The 19,648-nt window shown below is 38.5% G+C and overlaps 1 long non-coding RNA gene and 1 other non-coding gene across 2 annotated transcripts; one reads left to right on the top strand and one right to left on the bottom strand.

Moving 5' to 3' along the window:
* Positions 1 to 1,909: 1,909 nt before the first annotated feature.
* On the bottom strand, positions 1,910 to 2,017 carry LOC148209663 (small nucleolar RNA R71). The gene has a single exon (XR_015793328.1). It is a non-coding gene; the product is annotated as a small nucleolar RNA R71 (small nucleolar RNA).
* A 13,865-nt stretch (positions 2,018 to 15,882) lies between these two features.
* Positions 15,883 to 18,890, top strand: LOC148209662 (uncharacterized). The gene is made up of 3 exons (XR_015792677.1): positions 15,883 to 16,543; positions 16,631 to 16,670; positions 18,599 to 18,890. It is a non-coding gene; the product is annotated as an uncharacterized LOC148209662 (long non-coding RNA).
* The last annotated feature ends 758 nt before the right edge of the window (positions 18,891 to 19,648 follow it).

Below are 19,648 nucleotides of genomic sequence, written 5' to 3'. Positions count from 1 at the left end.
CCTCTAAAAAGAACTTGAGAGTTCGAGGTAAGAGACGAACTAAAATGATTCATTGAGACTTTGAATCTTTGTTATTAAGAATTTATCTGAACCTCAGAAGACTCGTAAGCACAAAATGAATGGCACAATAAAAAATCGATTGAAAATAGAGTATTGTGTTACCGAAGTGAAGTGTTGGCCGAGGTGTATAGGCCTCGCGACCAAGTACAAAAATGAAAGATAAAGTAAAAGCAAACACAAGAAGAGCTGTAAAAGATATGAAGAGTAGTCAACTGCTTTCGAGGTGCGAGCCGAGCTCTCCCTGGGACCCAGGGATGTCAACCTCCTAGGAGTCTATCACCCCAACTTCTTGGGAGGAGTTTACACCGGCAGTAGAAGGAAGAGCCCCGTTAGCATCTTGGGAAGAAGGGTCCTCGTCCTCTTCCTCATCGACCTTGGCGTCGGAATCAAGCTCCTTCAAGCATTGATCGACGCGGTGCTGGGGCCAGGGGTCCCATTTGGACCCAAAGCCCACTTCTCAGCATACCGAAGCTTGATAGGCTCGAGGTCAAGCTCGGGAGCCGCCTCCTTGACCCCCTTCAGTAGGAACTTGAAGCCCATGTCGTTGAAATCCTTCGCGAACCCGTCAAAGTTGGGGTGCCAGCAAAAGGTCTCCTCCAAGAGAACCCCGTTGGTGAATTTGGACTCTGCCAATGCAAGTTTAGCCCGCAGTTCTGCCATCTTGGGGTGACAGCCCTGAAGTTTGCCTTCCAAGTCTTCCCAGAGGCGCCCGAGCTCGTCGTTCTCCTTCGTCAAGGAAAACTTCTCCTTCTCAAGGCACTTTGCTACGGCATGCGCACCTCGGAGGTTGTCCAGGTTACGGACGGCCTTAGCTTTGACGCTCCTAAGCTCGGCCTCGGAGGTGGACCTCAGCAGCTGGGCCTCAGCTCGGGCTTCTTTGAGCTCCCCTTCCAGAGCCGCAGTAGCCTCCAGTGCAGCTGAAGAAGCCTCCCGCTTTTTCACAGTGAGAAAGTCGCGCCCCTCCAGCTCGGCCTTCACCAGGAGTATCGTCTGACAAGCTGCAGCGTGGGCCTACAGGGGTGGGCAGAAAAGGATAAAGAGTTAGCGTGTGGGGTAAGGCCTAAAAAACTTAAAAAGAAACTAGAGGCAAGGTCGTACCTCAACAGTGTGGTCCAATAGACGTTGGATGGCTGAGCCCGGAGTGCTGACAAATTTGGAGGCTCTCCTCTAGAAGCGGTCGAAGCAAGAGCCCAAAATCTCCATGGCTCTTTACCTCACCCCAGCACTGGATGATTCGATCTTGAACCTGATCTCGAGGTCGGAGGTGCCACCCATCCTGGCTTCAGGATCGTCCACTAAGTCCTCGAAAGGACTATATACGCAAAGACAAAGACGCAGTTCTTGTACCTTTTTATCCTGAAATTTGAGAAAACCTGTAGAAGAAATCAAAAGGAGAGAAAGGAAAAGACTACAGTTATGGATCCTTTAGGCCAATTCCCACCTGCACCTGATCCACCCTTGCATCCACCCAAATTAGAATAAAATAATAAAAAACCATTAAAGACTACTATTAGCCAAATTTTCCTGATCATGCTGGAATAAGCAATTTGCCTATTAATGCCAACAATTTTGAACTGAAACCTAGCTTATCCAGATGGTTCGAGAAAATCCATTTAGGGTCAATGCCATAGAAAATCCAAACAACCATTTAAAAATGTTTTTAGATGTTTGTGGTACTATTAAGATGAACGGGGTAACTGACGATGCTATGCGCTTACGCCTTTTCCCTTTTTCTTTGCATGATAAGGCGAGAGATTGGTTGAAATCTTTGCAACCGGATAGTGTTAATTCTTGGCAGGAGATGATTAAGACGTTTCTCACAAAATTTTTCCCACCTACCAAGACAGCTCAACTTAGAACAGAGATTGGGTCATTCAGGCAATATGATTATGAGCAATTATTTGAGGCTTGGGAGAGGTACAAAGGAGCTTTTGAGGAAATGTCCACAACATGGTTATCCAGATTGGTTGCAGATTCAAATGTTTTACAATGGACTGAATGGACAAATTGTTAGCTTTACGAGCTTCAATCATACTCAATATTTTGATGATACAAACTCTATTTACTGATGATTTTAGTGTTTCAAAGTATTTATAGCATACAGCTCAAAAATACGAATCCAACATCTCTTGAATCACTCAAATCGGAGTTCAAATGAAGAAGTTATGGTTAAAACAAGTCAGGAGAAAAATCCTACGTGGCGGGAGACATAGACAAGTTGACCAATCCTACGTGGCAGGTGACATGGACAACTAAACCACTAATAAGTTGACATGTGGCATCAATAAGACATACTTATACTATCGTGACATCCAACAATCGAACAAATGAGAAGATGACATGTGGCGCTTTTAATCTCAACAAATCAAATTCACATAATTCTCTCAATTCCATAATATTCTCTCAATTTCACAAATTCTCTCAATCTCCACCAATTTCTCCGAAATCTTCCTTATTCATTTTTCATTATCTTTCTTCTTAATTTAAATCATTCATTCAATTTTGCCTTAAATCCAATGGCCAAGATTCATCTTCGAAACTCTATTTAAAGAACTAAATTTCATCATTCTCTACACCAATTATCAAAGTAAACATCTTTCTCCCTTCAAACTATTTTGCTCTAAAATCTTCATTCTCTCCACGTAAAAATTTGTCCATATATTTTTTGTGAGAGATACATTATGGTGTAGCTCTTTAGCTATTGCTTTAGTGTGAAATTTGCAAATCCACTTGAGTGAGATAATTTATTTGCATTGCTTATTTTACATTTTTGGTTTTGTATTGAGGTGTGGGTACATCTTAGGCTGTGAGAAAACACAATTGGTTAGATCCTAAACCAGTGAAAAAGGATCGTGGGTTTCTTTTTAGCCTAGGACAAAAAGAGGGTCGATTGGTTTGGTTCTCACCCGTAAGAGAGCCAACGCAGTAAAATACCCGAGAATGAGTCTTGGGGAGTGAAGTAGAAATTTCTGAACCACTATAAAAATTCTTGGTGTCATCTCTCTCTCTACCCTTTTAATTTTTGCATTTAAATTGCATTAAATTTTTTTATTATTCTTGAACTTTCATTTAAAAATCTATAAGTTCGTAAGCAACTCTATTCACCTCCCTCTACTGTTGCCATATCAAATCGTACATAAACAAGGAATTAGCTGGATGCTGCAGTTGGGGCACTTTATCCAAATCACTGAAGAATACCTATTCGTGTCTACAGATATACGACCATTACTGGCAAGTCAATCCTTCACGAGCTTTCGTAACCACAGATGGGCCAAATTATCGTTTTACCCCTATGTTACATCTTACTCCTAAAATATCAGTGCTCTTCCAATGAACAACCAGGTTATGGTCCGACCAATAACTGGAAGTCCCTCTAGGGCCAGTGAGAGGGTGGGGCCCCTTATTCAAGTCCCGTCGTCAGCATTTAAGAGAACACTCATCTACTCCCCTAAAATCGGGAGGAGTGAATTCCATCTTGTGAAGTTATATTCTCAGCTCCCCACTCGGTCTCTTCCCATAAATGGTAGGAATGTTTAGTCGGCGACTCGGGCCACTCTCTTCCATACATATCAAAGGACGAGCCTGTTGGGTGTATTGCCCTAAACATGTAGTTTGTATTTATGTAAAAACAAATGTATATTCAATAAAGTTTTATTCAATAAATTTGTTGTTGAATTCATAGTATCGCATTGTAAAAAATCCAATAAACTAAACATACAAGGTTATTATCATGTAACCGAGACAGTATATATATTGGATATATATTTGATATCTAGGTATATATTTGATATACCCGTGATATACAAGTGGATAATGTCCCGGGAATAACCTAAAAGGTCTATAGTATATGGATAAGACTATGTACCTTATTCTGGCAACACTATGGATACGACCCACTTTGTAAATGTTATAGACGACTCGATCCAGGTCGTTCGTGTGGAGACATGCGACTGGGGGTATCCTATACAATGAGTTTGTATAAGACAGGATCGCAAAATAGTTAATCTTTAGATGTAACACCGTTAACTAACAGATTGTTCTTTCTTATGATGACCAGATAACTCATTCTCAATCTTGAGTGAGTTATGGACTCCTGCCCGTGAGGGCTCGTTCTTTGATCCATATGGGTGAGAGTGGCCCGAGTCGCCGGCTCAATATTCCTACCATTTTGGGGACGAGACCGAGTGGGCAACTGAGAACATAACTTCACAATATGAAATTCACTCATCCCTAACGTTAGGGAGTAGATGAGTGTTCTCTTAAATGCTGACTCCGGGACTTGAACAAGGAGCCCCACCCTCTCACTGGCTCGAGAGGGACTTCTGATTATTGGTCGGACCATAACCGGATTGTTCATTAGAGGAGCAATGGTATTTAAGGAGTAAGATGTAACTCAAGGGTAAAACGATAATTTGACCCAACTTCAGTTACGAGCACTCGTGAAGGATTGACTTGTCATTAATTCGTCGTTGATGATGTGGGGAATCTTGTTGTCACGACTGACTATGGATCTTCTGTTGGGTGTGTTGCCCTAAACTCGTTGATTGTAATTATGTAAAAACAAATTTATATTGAATAAACTTTTATTCAATCAATTTGTTGTTGAATTCATAGCAATGCATTGTCCAAATCTAATAAACTGAACATCCAAGGTTATTATCAATGTATCGAGGACAATATATGTACTGGATATATATTTGATATACCCGTGATATACAAGTGGATAATGTCTTGGGAATAACCTAAAGGGTGTACATGGGTAAGGTTGGGTACCTTATCCTGGCAACACTATGGATACGGACCGCTTTGTAAATGTTACAGACGATCCAATCCAGGTCGTTCGTGTGGAGACATGCGAGTGGGGGTATCCTATACAATGAATTTGTATATGACCGGACCACGAAATAGTCAATCTTTAGATGTAACACTGTTAACTAACAGATTGCTATTTCTTAGGAGACTAGATAACTCATTCTCAATCTTGAGTGAGTTATGGACACCTGCCCATGAGGGCTCGTCCTTTGATCTGTATGGGTGAGAGTGGCCCGAGTCGCCGACTCAATATTCCTACCATTTTGGGGACGAGACTGAGTGGGCAACTGGGAACATAACTTCACAAGATGGAATTCACTCATCCCTAACTTTAGGGAGTAGATGAGTGTTCTCTTAAATGCTAACTCCGGGACTTGAACAAGGGACCCCACCCTCTCATTGGCCCGAGAGGGACTTTCGGTTCTTGGTCGGACCATAACTGGGTTGTTCATTAGAGGAGCAGTGGTATTTAAGGAGTAAGATGTAACTCAGGGGTAAAACGGTAATTATGACCCGCAGTTAACGAATGTCGATTAACTCGGTCAATGAGTTCGACCGATTAGTCTCGTATTATTGGAACTTCTGATCTGTAGGTTCATTAGGTCCCCTTGCTAGTTCATAACGGGTAAAACGAGGATCAAGTTTTTGGAAATTTTTGAAATGTTTAAATTGCTCAAGGGATTATATGTATATTGATACATTATAATATATAGTTAATGTTAATTGAAACTATATATTATGAGAGAAATTATTTGAATGCGATTCAAATAAAAATTAATGTGAATAGGATTCATATTAAAACTATAGGTTAAAAATAATGTGCATAAGATGTACATTATGACTATAAGATTTCATTTTTGTAATAAATAATTAAATGTTAATTATTTATGTGATTAATTAGATTAATAATTAATTATATATATATATATATTAATTATTATTAATATTAATATTACTTTAATTAAATATAATTAAAAAAAAAAGAAAAGCCAAAAAGAAAACTACCTCTCCCCCAAAATTTGTAGGGGAGTGGTGATGTGGGTAGTTATCCCACATCACCTCGTTCGATTTTTCTAAAGCAGAACTGTTCGGCTTGTTTTTTTTTTTTTTGAAGTTCCCCCTCATCTCTCAGTAGTGTTCTCTCTCAATCTCCCTTGCAACTTAGTTCCAAAATTGAACGCTCTCACAAGCAGAATCTCGAGACCTAAAAGGATAGCACGGGAAACTCTTTTGGTGGTGTTCGGGTGGTGATTAACTTGAAGAATGATTCTTGAAAGGTAAAGAAACAATCTTTCCCCTGTATTTTCATCTTTGCACATTTGATTTTGTTTCTCAAAATTGATGAACAAAGATCCGCTTCTGCTCCGGGGTTCACATCCCATCAGAGCCCTCACGGGCAAGAGTCCATAACTTACTTAGGATTGAGAATAAGTTGCCTGGTCATCCTATGAAATAGCAATCTGTTAGTCAACGACGTTACATCTAAAGATTGGCTATTTCGCGGTTCGGTCTTATACAAACTCATTATATAGGATACCCCTACTAGCATGTCTCCACACGAACGACCTGGATCGGGTCGTCTGTAACATTTACAAAGCGGTCCGTATCCATAGTGTTGCCAAGATAAAGTACTCAACCTTTCCCATACTATAGACCCTTTAGGTTATTCCCGGGACATTATCCACTTGTATATCATGGGTATATCAAATATATATCCAGTATATATACTATCCTTATTACCTTGATAATAAATTTGGATGTTCAGTTTATTAGATTTGGACAATGCATTGCTATGAATTCAACAACAAATTGATTGAATAAAAGTTTATTGAATATAAATTCGTTTTTACATAATTACAAGCTACGAGTTTAGGGCAACACATCCAACAGAAGATCCATAGTCAGTCGTGACAACAAGATTCCCCACATTATCGACGACGAATTAACCGAGAACTGCTCGGATCCAAGGAGATCTAGGGTAAAGCAAGTCAACATGTTATTGACAAGACACATAACAAAAAAATTGGCAAATTCCAAGACAAATCTTTGGATGAGATAAATCAACAGATTAAAAAAAAAAAAAAAAAAAAAAAAAAAAAAAAAAAAAAAACTCTTGGAGAAATGAGTCAACAAATCTGGAGAAAGCAACCTGACGAAGTTCCAAGCATCCAGAATACCTTGTTAGAATAAAAGATTTCAAAGACTTTTTGTTCTTAAAACTTTCCAGAATTTTTGGTTTGAATCTTGTTGTTTATGAAATTATGTTTGAGCTATTTTGAGACTATGTTTGCATAAAAAATTTTCATATTTGAATCCCGTAAACTTAGCTTATTGTTTTTTATTCTTTATATGAAAAATTTTATGTTGATAAGAAAACAATAGCCAATTGGATCTAAGAACCCTTATGGCTATGCAAACCCCTAGATCACAAATGCTAAAACCCCCAAATCGAGATGATTTCAACCCAAGGAAGAAGTTAGAACGGATTTACCTTGATGATCAATATCAAGAGTAGAGAAAACTTGTTTCTAAACTCAAGATTCGAACCACTCCACAAATAGCTTGATCAAGACTACTTGAATGATTCTAGCATGCAAATCTAACACTCAAGAATTGCAAAGAAAAACAAGCTCTAGGCTTTTTGAAGCAAAATAGCAACTTCATTCAATCATCAAAATCTGTCTTTCAAAGGAAACAAGCTAGGCTATTTATAGCCTCCAAAACAACCCTAAAAGTAACCTAAAGGCATTTGAAAGGTTGTAACTCCCAATTACATGATGGTCATAACATCCACTAGCTAAAATGTAACTTAAAACACATAAATGAAATGTTTAAAACTGAAAATATAATAAAAAGATGTTTAAATCCGAGAATTGAAGTCTTGGTCACCCTTCAAAGTCTTTGTAACCTCCCAATTATAAATGAAGCTTCACTTGAAGTAGTTTGAAGTGTAGTTCCATTAATTGATGGATAACTTGCAATAAATGAAGCTTGAGATGCACTTAAGTTCATTTAATGCAACTTGAGTTCCTTGAATTGAACTTGGCTTTATTGAATGCAACTTGAGTTAAACTCCACTTCAACTTCAGCTCCTTTAAATGAACTTAGAGTTCATTTAATGCAACGCCTCCCTTAAGCTCTACTTGGAAGATATTGACTTGAAAAGTTCCATCTCTCTCTTGATCATCCCTAGCCGAGCTCACCAAGTATTGAACATGAGAAAGTAAAGCTTGTTGTAGCTTCTTGGCTCTTGATCTCGTTATGGGTCCTTGAGGCATGACAATGGTGCTTCCTTGGTTCACATCATCCTCCCTCCCTTGAGAAGGATTCGTCCTCGAATCATAGCCATCACCTACATCAAAAGGACTCAAATCAACAACATTAAAGGTTCCACTAACACCATACTCACCTGGTAAATCAATTTTATAAGCATTGTCGTTGATGCGCTCGAGAACTTGAAATGGACCATCTCCTCTAGGATTGAGCTTGGAATGTCGTTGGACGGGAAATCTCTCCTTTCGAAAGTGCACCCACACCCAATCTCCTGGGTTGAATATAAGATGCCTTCGTCCCTTATTAATTTTGGAAGAAATATTGGCATTTTGCTTCTCAATCCTCTCCTTGACCTCCTTGTGTAGCTTATGAACGTATTCAACCTTCGAGACAAAGCATCAACAACCACATTCTCTTTACCTTGTTTATACTTAATGACATAAGGAAATGTCTCAATGAACTCCACCCACTTAGCATGGCGACGATTGAGCTTATCTTGACCTCTCAAGTGTTTTAAACTTTCATGATCAGTATGGATAACAAACTCTTTAGGCCAAAGATAATGTTGCCATGTTTGTAATGCACGAACCAAAGCATAAAGTTGTTTGTCATAAGTGGGATACTTCAAAGAAGCACCATTCAACTTCTCACTAAAGAACATTAAAGGTCTTTGATTTTGCATTAAAACAGCACCTATACCTACCCCACTAGCATCACATTCAATTTCAAAAGTTAAGTCAAAATTAGGCAATGCAAGTAGTGGAGCGGAACTCAATTTTTCTTTCAAAGTGGTAAAAGCACGTTCTTGGTCCTCTCCCCACACAAAAGTAACATGTTTCTTAACGAGTTCATTCAAAGGTGAAGCAATTGTACTAAAGTCTTTTATGAACCTACGATAGAAACCCGCAAGTCCATGAAAACTTCTTACCTCACTTACACTTTTAGGTGTAGGCCAATCCCTTATAGCCTTTACCTTTTCCTCATCAACCTCAACACCTTTAGATGAAACTACAAAACCAAGAAAGTTAACTTTTTCCATACAAAAGCTACATTTCTTTAAGTTTGCATACAAACACTCCTTTTTTAAAGTATTCAAAACAGAACGTACATGCTCAACATGCTCATTTAATGACTTAGAGTAAACAAGAATATCATCAAAATATACAACCACAAACTTCCCTAAGTATTCACGCAAGACATGATTCATTAACCTCATGAATGTACTAGGTGCATTAGTCAATCCAAAAGGCATAACTAACCATTCATAAAGACCATACTTAGTTTTGAAAGCAGTTTTCCATTCATCCCCAATATGCATGCGAATTTGATGATAACCCGATTTCAAATCAATCTTAGTAAAGAGACTACATCCATGCAACTCATCAAGCATATCATCTAATCTAGGAATTGGATGCCTATACTTAATAGTTATCTTGTTTATAGCCCTACAATCAACACACATACGCCATGACCCATCTTTCTTAGGTACAAGAATAACCGGAATAGAACATGGACTCAAACTCTCACGTACATACCCTTTGGCAAGGAGGTCATTCACTTGCCTTTGTATCTCTTCGGCCTCGCTAGGATTAGTCCTATAAGCTGGACGGTTTGGAATGGTTGCTCCCGGAATGAAGTCAATCTTGTGCTCGATCCCCCTAAGTGGTGGCAATCCACTTGGCATCTCCTCGGGAAATAATTCCTCAAATTCCTGCAAAAGACCAACAAAAACACTAGGCAAAGAAGGGTTAAGCTCGTTAGTAAGGAAACAAGATCCTTTGTACAGAAGTACAAGGATATTTCGTTTTGCAATCAAAGCATTTCTAACCTCACCCATTCTAGCACACAAGCTCACACATTTGGCTTTTCTCTCATTTTTCTCACTAGGTCGATTGCTACTTTCTTGCTTTTCACTCAAACTCTTTTTTTCTCTCAATTCTTTTTCTTTCATTTCTTTTGCTTTTGCATCGACCTCTTGCCTTTTCGTTTCAAGTTTACATTGGTCAACATATACATCTTTTGGAGACAAAGGTACAAGAGTAGTTTTCCTACCATTATGAGTAAAATGATAACGATTAGCATATCCATCATACATTACCCGACGATCAAATTGCCATGGTCTCCCTAACAAAATATCTCCAGCATGCATTGAGACAACATCACACAAAACATCATCAGCATACTTTCCAATGGTAAAAGAAACAAGAACTTGCTTATTCACCCTTACCTCCCCACAATCACTCAACCATTGAAGCTTATACGGTCTAGGATGTGGTTTAGTCTCTAAATTAAGTCTCTTGACCAGAATTGAACTCACAACATTGGTGCAACTACCGCTGTCGATCACCATACTACAAGGTACAGATTGAACAAGGCACCTAGTGTGAAATAAATTCTCTCTTTGGTCTAAGCTATCCTCCTTAACTTGGGTGCTTAAAGCTCTCCTAGTGACTAAGGACATATGTGTAGGGTCCTCTTCACTATACTCCTCACTATCACAATCCCCATTTTCTTTCTCTATTACCTCATCTTCCTCCTCATCATCCGTCACCAACTCTCCCTCCCTAAGGACCATAGTTCTCCTATTAGGGCAATCTCTACCATAGTGACCAACCCCTTGACATTTCCAACACTTAATGTCTCTATTTCTTTCCTTAGTCTCATCAACCTTTTCTTTCCCCTTATAAGAAATCTCTCCCGTATCCTTAGGTTTCTCACTTAACTCTCGGGTCTTAGACTTATATTCAGCATGCTTACTATCCTTTTTCCATGTAGAAGTACTTGAAGAAGGTTTAGTAGAATACCTTTGGGACTTTCGTTGGAGTTGCTTCTCGATCTTTATGGCAATATGCAACATCTCCTCTATGTTATAGTAAGGTTGTAGATCAACCTTATCAGCAATCTCCTTGTTTAAGCCATTCAGAAATCGTGCCATGAGATTCTCCATATCCTCTTCAAGATCAAGTCGATCCATCAACAAATCCATCTCCTTGTAATAGTCCTCCACGGACTTGCTACCTTGTCTCAACACTTGTAGCTTTTGCGCCGTGTCCCTTTGGAAATGTCTAGGAACAAACCGCCTTCTCATCAACTCCTTGAATTCATACCATGAATCGATTGGCGCCTCAAGATTTCGTCTCCTACTTGACATCAATTTGTCCCACCATGTTATTGCATAATCTTTAAATTGAGAAATACATAGTTTTACCTTCTTTTCTTCGCTAAAATTGTGGCAGTCAAATACATACTCCACTTGCTTCTCCCATTGAATGTAAGCCTCCGGATTAGTCTTACCATAGAACTTTGGAAGCTTCAATTTGATATTGCCCAAGTTTCGGTCAACTTGAGCATCCTCCCGTGGAGCTCTCCGTTGGAGATTATGGTAGCCTCTTCCTCGGCCTCGCCCTCGATCTAAGCCACGACCAACATGTCTCTCTCCCCGTCTTGGAGCCGCCAAGACTGTAACTTGATCGTCCTCCCAATGATCAGATCCATCACCTTCATAATCATCCTCATCTAGAACACGTGGTGGTGGAATTCGCTCCGGAGCTTGGTTTTGAGCCTCCAACCTTCCTATCCGCTCTGTCAAAGCCTCCATGCCACGAATCAATCGTTCCATAGTTCCTTCTAGTGCCTCTCTCCTTCGGGCATCGGGAATGGTATTATCTTCAGGATTGGACATGCTGCAAAACAAGTTAAAGTAACAAGAAATGGACCTCACAGGCACTCCCTCACGTGTTTCCACTCGTTAATGAATTTCACTCGTGTTTAACACTCAAACAATGAATCACTCCCTCACAAACGCTCAATCTCACGCTCTCAGCAAATTACACTCCAATATTGAAAAGTAAGCCGATGAGCAAGACTGAAACTCAAGTGATTAGATAAAACACACAAAGAAAACACTCAAATAACTTGATATAGGAGTAAATTCAAAACTCAAATTAGAAACAAGCTAAAGAAGAAAGTGACAGAATTGGAACATGATAATTAAGATGGAACAAGAAGTTCAAAAGACCAGAAAATGTAACTCTTGAACAATTAAGGATACTTTGAGATTTTATGGAGTTTAATTCAGCCTTGACAACAGATATGAGTTACACAAGAAAAACATCATGAGAAATGAAAAACAAATTGCTGGAAATTAATTGAGAAAATTGTAACTGCCAAAAATTTAATGAGTAACGGTTAGTTGTGGAAATAAATCAAAACATAATTGATATGATTTATTACCAACAGCTAGATTAACAAAAATAGGTAATTTCAACAGCACAACTCAGATCTAGCATGATTTGGAAGTAAAAATGTAAAGAACAAAGAAGAACACATGCTCTCGGGTATAGCAGTTTTACAGAACAGAATGTCAATTTTTGAGCATTTCACTCAGAAGCAAATTGAATCAGAAGATATACTAGAAGACAAGGTTGTAGATAAGACAGAGATCTACAAACTCATAGAAGACAACAAGACGAAAAGAAGAATGGAAATGACACTTTTTTTATATTTTAGATACGTGGACAGAATGTAACGAGATGAACAATAAGAACAAAAATTTCAAAACAAAGATCAAGAAGAGCAATACGAAAACGGAAACATATATCCGATCTAGAGCCTAGATCTCTGATACCAAATGATAAGAAAACAATAGCCAATTGGATCTAAGAACCCTTATGGTTATGCAAACCCCTAGATCACAAATGCTAAAACCCCCAAATCGAGATGATTTCAACCCAAGGAAGAAGTTAGAACGGATTTACCTTGATGATCAATATCAAGAGTAGAGAAAACTTGTTTCTAAACTCAAGATTCGAACCACTCCACAAATAGCTTGATCAAGACTACTTGAATGATTCTAGCATGCAAATCTAACACTCAAGAATTGCAAAGAAAAACAAGCTCTAGGCTTTTTGAAGCAAAATAGCAACTTCATTCAATCATCAAAATCTGTCTTTCAAAGGAAACAAGCTAGGCTATTTATAGCCTCCAAAACAACCCTAAAAGTAACCTAAAGGCATTTGAAAGGTTGTAACTCCCAATTACATGATGGCCATAACATCCACTAGCTAAAATGTAACTTAAAACACATAAATGAAATGTTTAAAACTGAAAATATAATAAAAAGATGTTTAAATCCGAGAATTGAAGTCTTGGTCACCCTTCAAAGTCTTTGTAACCTCCCAATTATAAATGAAGCTTCACTTGAAGTAGTTTGAAGTGTAGTTCCATTAATTGATGGATAACTTGCAATAAATGAAGCTTGAGATGCACTTAAGTTCATTTAATGCAACTTGAGTTCCTTGAATTGAACTTGGCTTTATTGAATGCAACTTGAGTTAAACTCCACTTCAACTTCAGCTCCTTTAAATGAACTTAGAGTTCATTTAATGCAACGCCTCCCTTAAGCTCTACTTGGAAGATATTGACTTGAAAAGTTCCATCTCTCTCTTGATCATCCCTAGCCGAGCTCACCAAGTATTGAACATGAGAAAGTAAAGCTTGTTGTAGCTTCTTGGCTCTTGATCTCGTTATGGGTCCTTGAGGCATGACAATGGTGCTTCCTTGGTTCACATCATATGTTTTTATCAAGTTTTAAGGGTTTTCTATACAGTTGTCGGATCTAATTTTGGATCAATTTATTATTCATATGCCCAAAAGCCTAATAATTGTCACATATTTAGCAGCACAAAATTGTGTGTAATTCACGCTAATATCAACCTTCCTTTGGGCCGACTAATATTTACAGAAATATACAAACAATCAAACATTAAACATATTCATGAATAATCTTAACAAGAGAGGTCACTTTGGCGACATCAAATATCAATTTATTTAAGTCATATGTTTAACACAATCTTTATTAACCATAAAATTAAGTTGACCAAAATTTAAATTTATGATTTTCTAAAATAAATTATATATTGATAAAACAACATCATCATGCATAATACGAATTTTAATGCATAAGTTTCATATCCCATTATATATAAAACCAAAAGTACAATCAAAATGCACCAAAACAATATTCAATTTTATATGAATATCTAAAGTTATATTAAAGCATATATATATATGAAACATAACTATGCACACTGTGTATAAATTCTAATAACACAGTAGAAACAAAATCATTCTTTAAATGAAGAGTTGCATTAATGTCCACGTATAAGAATTACTAATTTTTAAATTGGAATAAAATTATGCTCATTAGTCAGGATTAAGCGTAAAATAACAGAATTACAAGATTTGCTCAATTAATGGATTGAAGGGCCACCATTAGGAGCGAAAAAAAAAAAAAAAAAAAAAAACTTATCTGCGGACATACAGTAGTGATGCAGATAGATTCTGTTGTTTTTTTTTTTTTATAATTAAACACATATTATCATAATCAAAGGCAGTTACCGGAGGGGAAAAGAGAAAAGAAACGCAAACAACCAAAGAAATATCAATGTTTGTTCCTTCTGTTACATTTAAGAATTTTAAAATACAGAATCAAGGAATGATGCAACAACAAAATCTCCCGAGACAATTTAACGATTGGGCATCAAATTTAAACAAAAATTATACCAAACACATAATTGAAAGATGCCAATTTTAATTGGAACTGAATATTGCTTGAACAGAAACAGAACATTAAAGATAGAAGATCAAAAAGCCCTAATTTTGAAAAATTTCAACATAAGTCTCAAGAATTTATAATGGGAGGGCTCGGATACCACTTGTTGGGTAAAATTAAAACCCAAAACTTCAAATGGGAAAATGACTCATATGACCCTCTCAATTTTCCAATGTGCTCAATTAACCCATTCCTCAAAAATTGTTTTGAATGACCCAAATCTGCTTTTTCAGAATTGTCAGTAGAAGTAAATGTACCCAACTATCCCTCAATTGTAGCATAAATTCTCGGGCTGAAACGTGATTTTCCCGGCCGAAAGTGTAAAAATGATAACTAATTCTAGGGCGGGATCGCATTTTTCCCGCCCGAAAACTAGCAAAAATGCTTTGGGTTGTTTATGGGCGAGAATTGGCCAGAAGTTAGGTTGACTTACAATGAATTCCCGGCCGTTAACTAGTATTTTTTCGCTCGAGAAGTTAAGGTTTTCCAATTAATTCAAACAACAACTTCTCATCTGTGCACTTCAGCAAACCAGTCTTCTTCATCTGTGCACTTTGTACTCAGCTTTGCTGATAACAAAAAGAATATTGTACATTGAAAGTAACTCTTCCATCCGACCACACAGTTTGTGTAACGCCCCGCGTTCTCTGACTCGTTTATTTTAAGAGATAAATAGTGTTTTTGGATTTTTCCCTAAGTTGATAACTTTAATTCTTGGATTTTCTAACTTTGAAATTCTAATTTTTGGCTAATTTAGAATTAAGTTTAATTTCTTTGAATTAAGATAATTTAAGTTCTCGACCTGTGTAGGAGATTTTTAGTTAAATTCTAAATTCACGAGTTTTAGGATTTTCCTTCATAAATTCTACTTTTCTTTGAATTATTATTCTTGGGTTTTAGAGTTTAAGTTAACTATTTTATTTCGGGTTGTTGGGGGGTTTATTTTATTTCTAAAGCATAATTAGTGGGCTTTTATTTTGGACCATTGTAGTTTTAGTTGGGCCTCATTTAAGATTTGGGAATTGGGCTATTGGTTTTAAAACAAAATAAAGAAAAAAAACCCTAAATCTATTTTGTTTTTTTTTCTTCTTTTCTTTTTTTTTTCTTTCTTCTTTCTTCCTCTCGTTTTGGAGCCGCCGCCCCCCCCCCTTCCCTTGCTTTTTCTTCTCCGGCGAAGCAGCACCGGCAACAGCTCCCTCCAGCGACCCAGCCCTCCAGCGACGGCGTCGCCCATGAGTTCAGGTTCTTCTCCAGCGGCGGCTGACATCGAGCAGACCCATGAATAGCAGGCGTTTGCAGCGACGCATCCTCGGTGGCGGCGCGATTTCCCGACAGTAGGGGTGGCGCTACGAGTTCTGCAGCAGCCACAACTGCATAACGGAGTACCCACGACCCGAACCAGTGGCAGCGACGATTTGGGCATTCTCCGATGACTCGGCATTGCGCGCGGCCAATTCGAGCGAAAACAGTGCGGCGGCGCGTCTTGCAGCAGCTGAGGCTTGGGGTCGGCAGCAATAGGTGGTGGTGGCTCACGAACCGCGATAGTACTCGACGAACAGAAGTTACCCACGAGCGACCAGTGACGTTCCAACGGGAATTTACAATACAGTAGTGTTTTAGGACGTTCGACAGTGACCCACTCCTTTTTGGACCCGAATCAACGTTACCCATCGCTTTTGACATCGGAACAGCAAGCATAAGGACATTCGAGCTCAGTTTTGGATGCCCGAACCTCCTCGGCGTCGACCCACTCCTTACCCAAGAGGTTTTATGGTGAGATAGTAGGTAACGGATCGTCTAAACTCACTTTCGATGCAAAATAAGTGTTTCTAACATGAATTCTAATCAAGTTTGGTTTGCTTTTGGATTTAGGAACCTTTCGGTGAACTTGGTAGCGCATTAGAACTTTGTTGTAAGTAGTTCTTACTTGGGGGATGTTTGTTGATTGAATATGTATGAATTGTGTGGTGCGTTCGGTGTGTTTATTATTTATTAATATGTAAGTTAATAGGTGTTATTGAGATGGTTTCGTGCTTAACTTTGCCATACTTGAATATCTCATGTATTTAGAGTTCGTTGGGCATCATTTGAGGACTTCTAGTTGTTATTGTTGGGTTGAATTCTTGTTGTTTCTTTTGTTCCTTTCCTTTTACATATTAGGAAAATATCTTGTGTCATGATTATTGGATGTGCCTTGAAAGTTGCTGCTCGGTATGGCTGGAAGTGATTAAGCTTTGATGTTTGAAAGCATGTCTTGGGATTGAAAATGCACGTGATAGTTTTATGTTATTTAGTTTATGTTTGCTTAGTTGGAAGCTACGGGATTATTTTCTTGTTTTGTACGATGAAGAGCATGTTGGATAATTGTGTTTTGATTAGATGTGTGAATAGCTTGTCGATGCATTTGAAAGATTTGAATTGGTGGCCTATCGAGTAATGAAAAGTATGTAGACGAGGGGCGGGTGCGTGCGTTGATGTTTATTATTTGGTTGCCGTTGTGCTGTTTTGTGATGTTTAATATTGATTTCGATACGTTATTGTGCAGTGTAACTCTTGTTTATGTTGGTTTATGTGCCTGAGTAGTGTTGCATGTCCGTCGGTGCTAATAGTGGAAATTTTGTATTGTTGAGCTGCTGAGATCTGATGTGGAATGATGTATGTTGCAGGGAATGCTCGTTAAAGTGGACTTATTGTGGAGATGTTGTTGTCTGAATTTTGCATAAGATGTTTGGCGTGTCTGATGTGTTTATTTATGTCTAGCAATGCTTATTGAATACTGATGTTGGATTGATTTCTTCGAATGTTGGATATTAAATGTTTGGATGAATTGTGTTGGGCGTGTTCTTAAAAGTTTTCTGAACCGCTATGTGAAAAGTATGTTATGTGAAGCATGCCATAGGGTTATTTGTTGAAGCTTTTGTGTGCTCTATGTTGTGATCAGGTTGGTTGCTGTCAAACTTTGTGTTTTTGAGATCTGTGATGCATTGAAATCATACTAGTGGTTGTGTCGTGATGGGCGTTGTGGTGGTTGCTGTTATTAAGGAAGTACTACTGAAATCCTGGTTGGAGGCTAGAAATGATATGTGGAGTTATGAAGGTTACGAAGTGAATGGGTGAGTGTCAGGGCCTCGGGTATAAATGGTCGAGGGCTGATACGTCACTAATTGGGTATCGAGGCCTCGGGTATAAATGGTCGGGGGTCGATACGCCAATATTGGATAAAGATGAGCGTCGAGGCCTCGGGTATAAATGGTGGGGGTCGATGCGAGGAGTCTTTCGAAAGGAGAACTATTGGGGCCTTGGGTATAAATGGTCAAGGGCCAATAGATTGTAAGACATCGAGGCCTCGGGTATAAATGGTCGAGGGTCGATGCAGAGTTCAAGGCCTTGGGTATAAATGGTCAAGGGCCGATAGATGGTGAAGTCATTGGGGCCTCGGGTATAAATGGTCGAGGGCCGATGGAGCAGTGTCGGGGCTCTGGGTATAAATGGTCAGGGGCCGACTCTGCTCGAAGGAGTTAACTGTGGAAGGCTAGAGAAGCTGTGATAAGCGTAGAGGTACTTGAGATGTTAGGGAGACTAGAGGTTGGTAGTAAATGTGTTACTGGTTGTGGTTGTCACCGAAGTTTATAGAATGTGTCTATGTTTGAATGCATAATGTGACGAAAAGCATGACTGTGAATGTTTCATGGTTTGGTTGAGCATGATGTGTGTGTGTTGATTCTTTAATAAGCATGACATGTTGTTTCTTGATAAGTATGGCGTTTGTGCGTGACCCTTCAGATAAAGGCTGCTTACTGAGTACTGTGGTTGTACTCATCCCTCTTCTTTCCCCTCCAGTTTGCAGGTATCGAGCTAGCTCTTGGAATGGTGATGGCGAGGAGGAGACTTGATCGGAAAGACCATTAGCTATGCTGTGTGCAATTAATTTCTTTTAGTTAGAATAGTTGTGGCCATTTAATGTTGTAGTTGAGTTGGTAGTGGTTGGTTTTTTTTAGCTTTATTATCTAAAGGATGTTGTAAGGTTGCCGATTCATTATTCTTTTAGAGCATTAATTTTGTTAGCCTCTTGAACTACGGGATTGTAATCTACTTAGGATATTTATGAATACATTTGTTTAAGTTGACCGTACTTGAATTAGCTTTTGCTTCATTGCCATTCGAGATGTTAATATTCATTTAGTGGATGGTTTATAGTTAGTAAGGTTTCCTTAAAGAGTTTGGTTAATGTGAACTCGGTATTAAATGGTTTATCTGTATAGGATGTGAGTTTCTCTTAAAACATTAGTGTTGTTGTTCTAATTGTTCAAGCTCTCGTGAGTGTTGGAATCAGAGTAGCGCAGCAGAAGCGTGGTAGTTTTATTGGTTAGTGTTGTTGTGAAGAAAATTCTCTTGTTTATGCAAAAATTTTAGGTAGGCTTAGTAACGGTCCCTGTTTGGAAATGGTGAAATTCCTGGGGCGTTACAGTTTGTTTGTAGCTGAGTAAGATTTCTACACGAACGAGGTAGGTGAAATGTCCTTTACAAAGAATGGTCATTTTTCTTGTTTTTCGTCTCTGAAGTCGCACATTTATATGTCTACCTTTTTGTTTTTTGTTTATTTGGAAACGTTTGAGTGCATCTTTGTGGTTTTTATTCTTCCTTAAAGAACGACATGTTTGGGGCATGTAATGTCTGTATTTTTCCATGATTCTTGGGCGAAGTTAGGGTTATTCACGGCCGAAAATGACAATATAATATGAGTTTCGGGCGAGAATTATATTGTATATGGGGCATGAATTCTCGCCCGAACAACAATAACTTCCGCCCGAGAATTTCGAAAATTTCGAATTTCGAATTTTGAATGCTTCTCTTTCCACATGCAGGATGCCTCGCCTATTTGTAAGCTAT

This window comes from Momordica charantia (assembly GCF_013281855.1).
Source record: "Momordica charantia cultivar OHB3-1 chromosome 8 unlocalized genomic scaffold, Mcharantia_2.0 BLBB01000008.1, whole genome shotgun sequence".
NCBI lineage: Eukaryota > Viridiplantae > Streptophyta > Magnoliopsida > Cucurbitales > Cucurbitaceae > Momordica > Momordica charantia.
The sequence above is the reverse complement of the archived record's forward strand: the minus strand, read 5'-3'. Positions and strand labels throughout refer to the sequence as shown.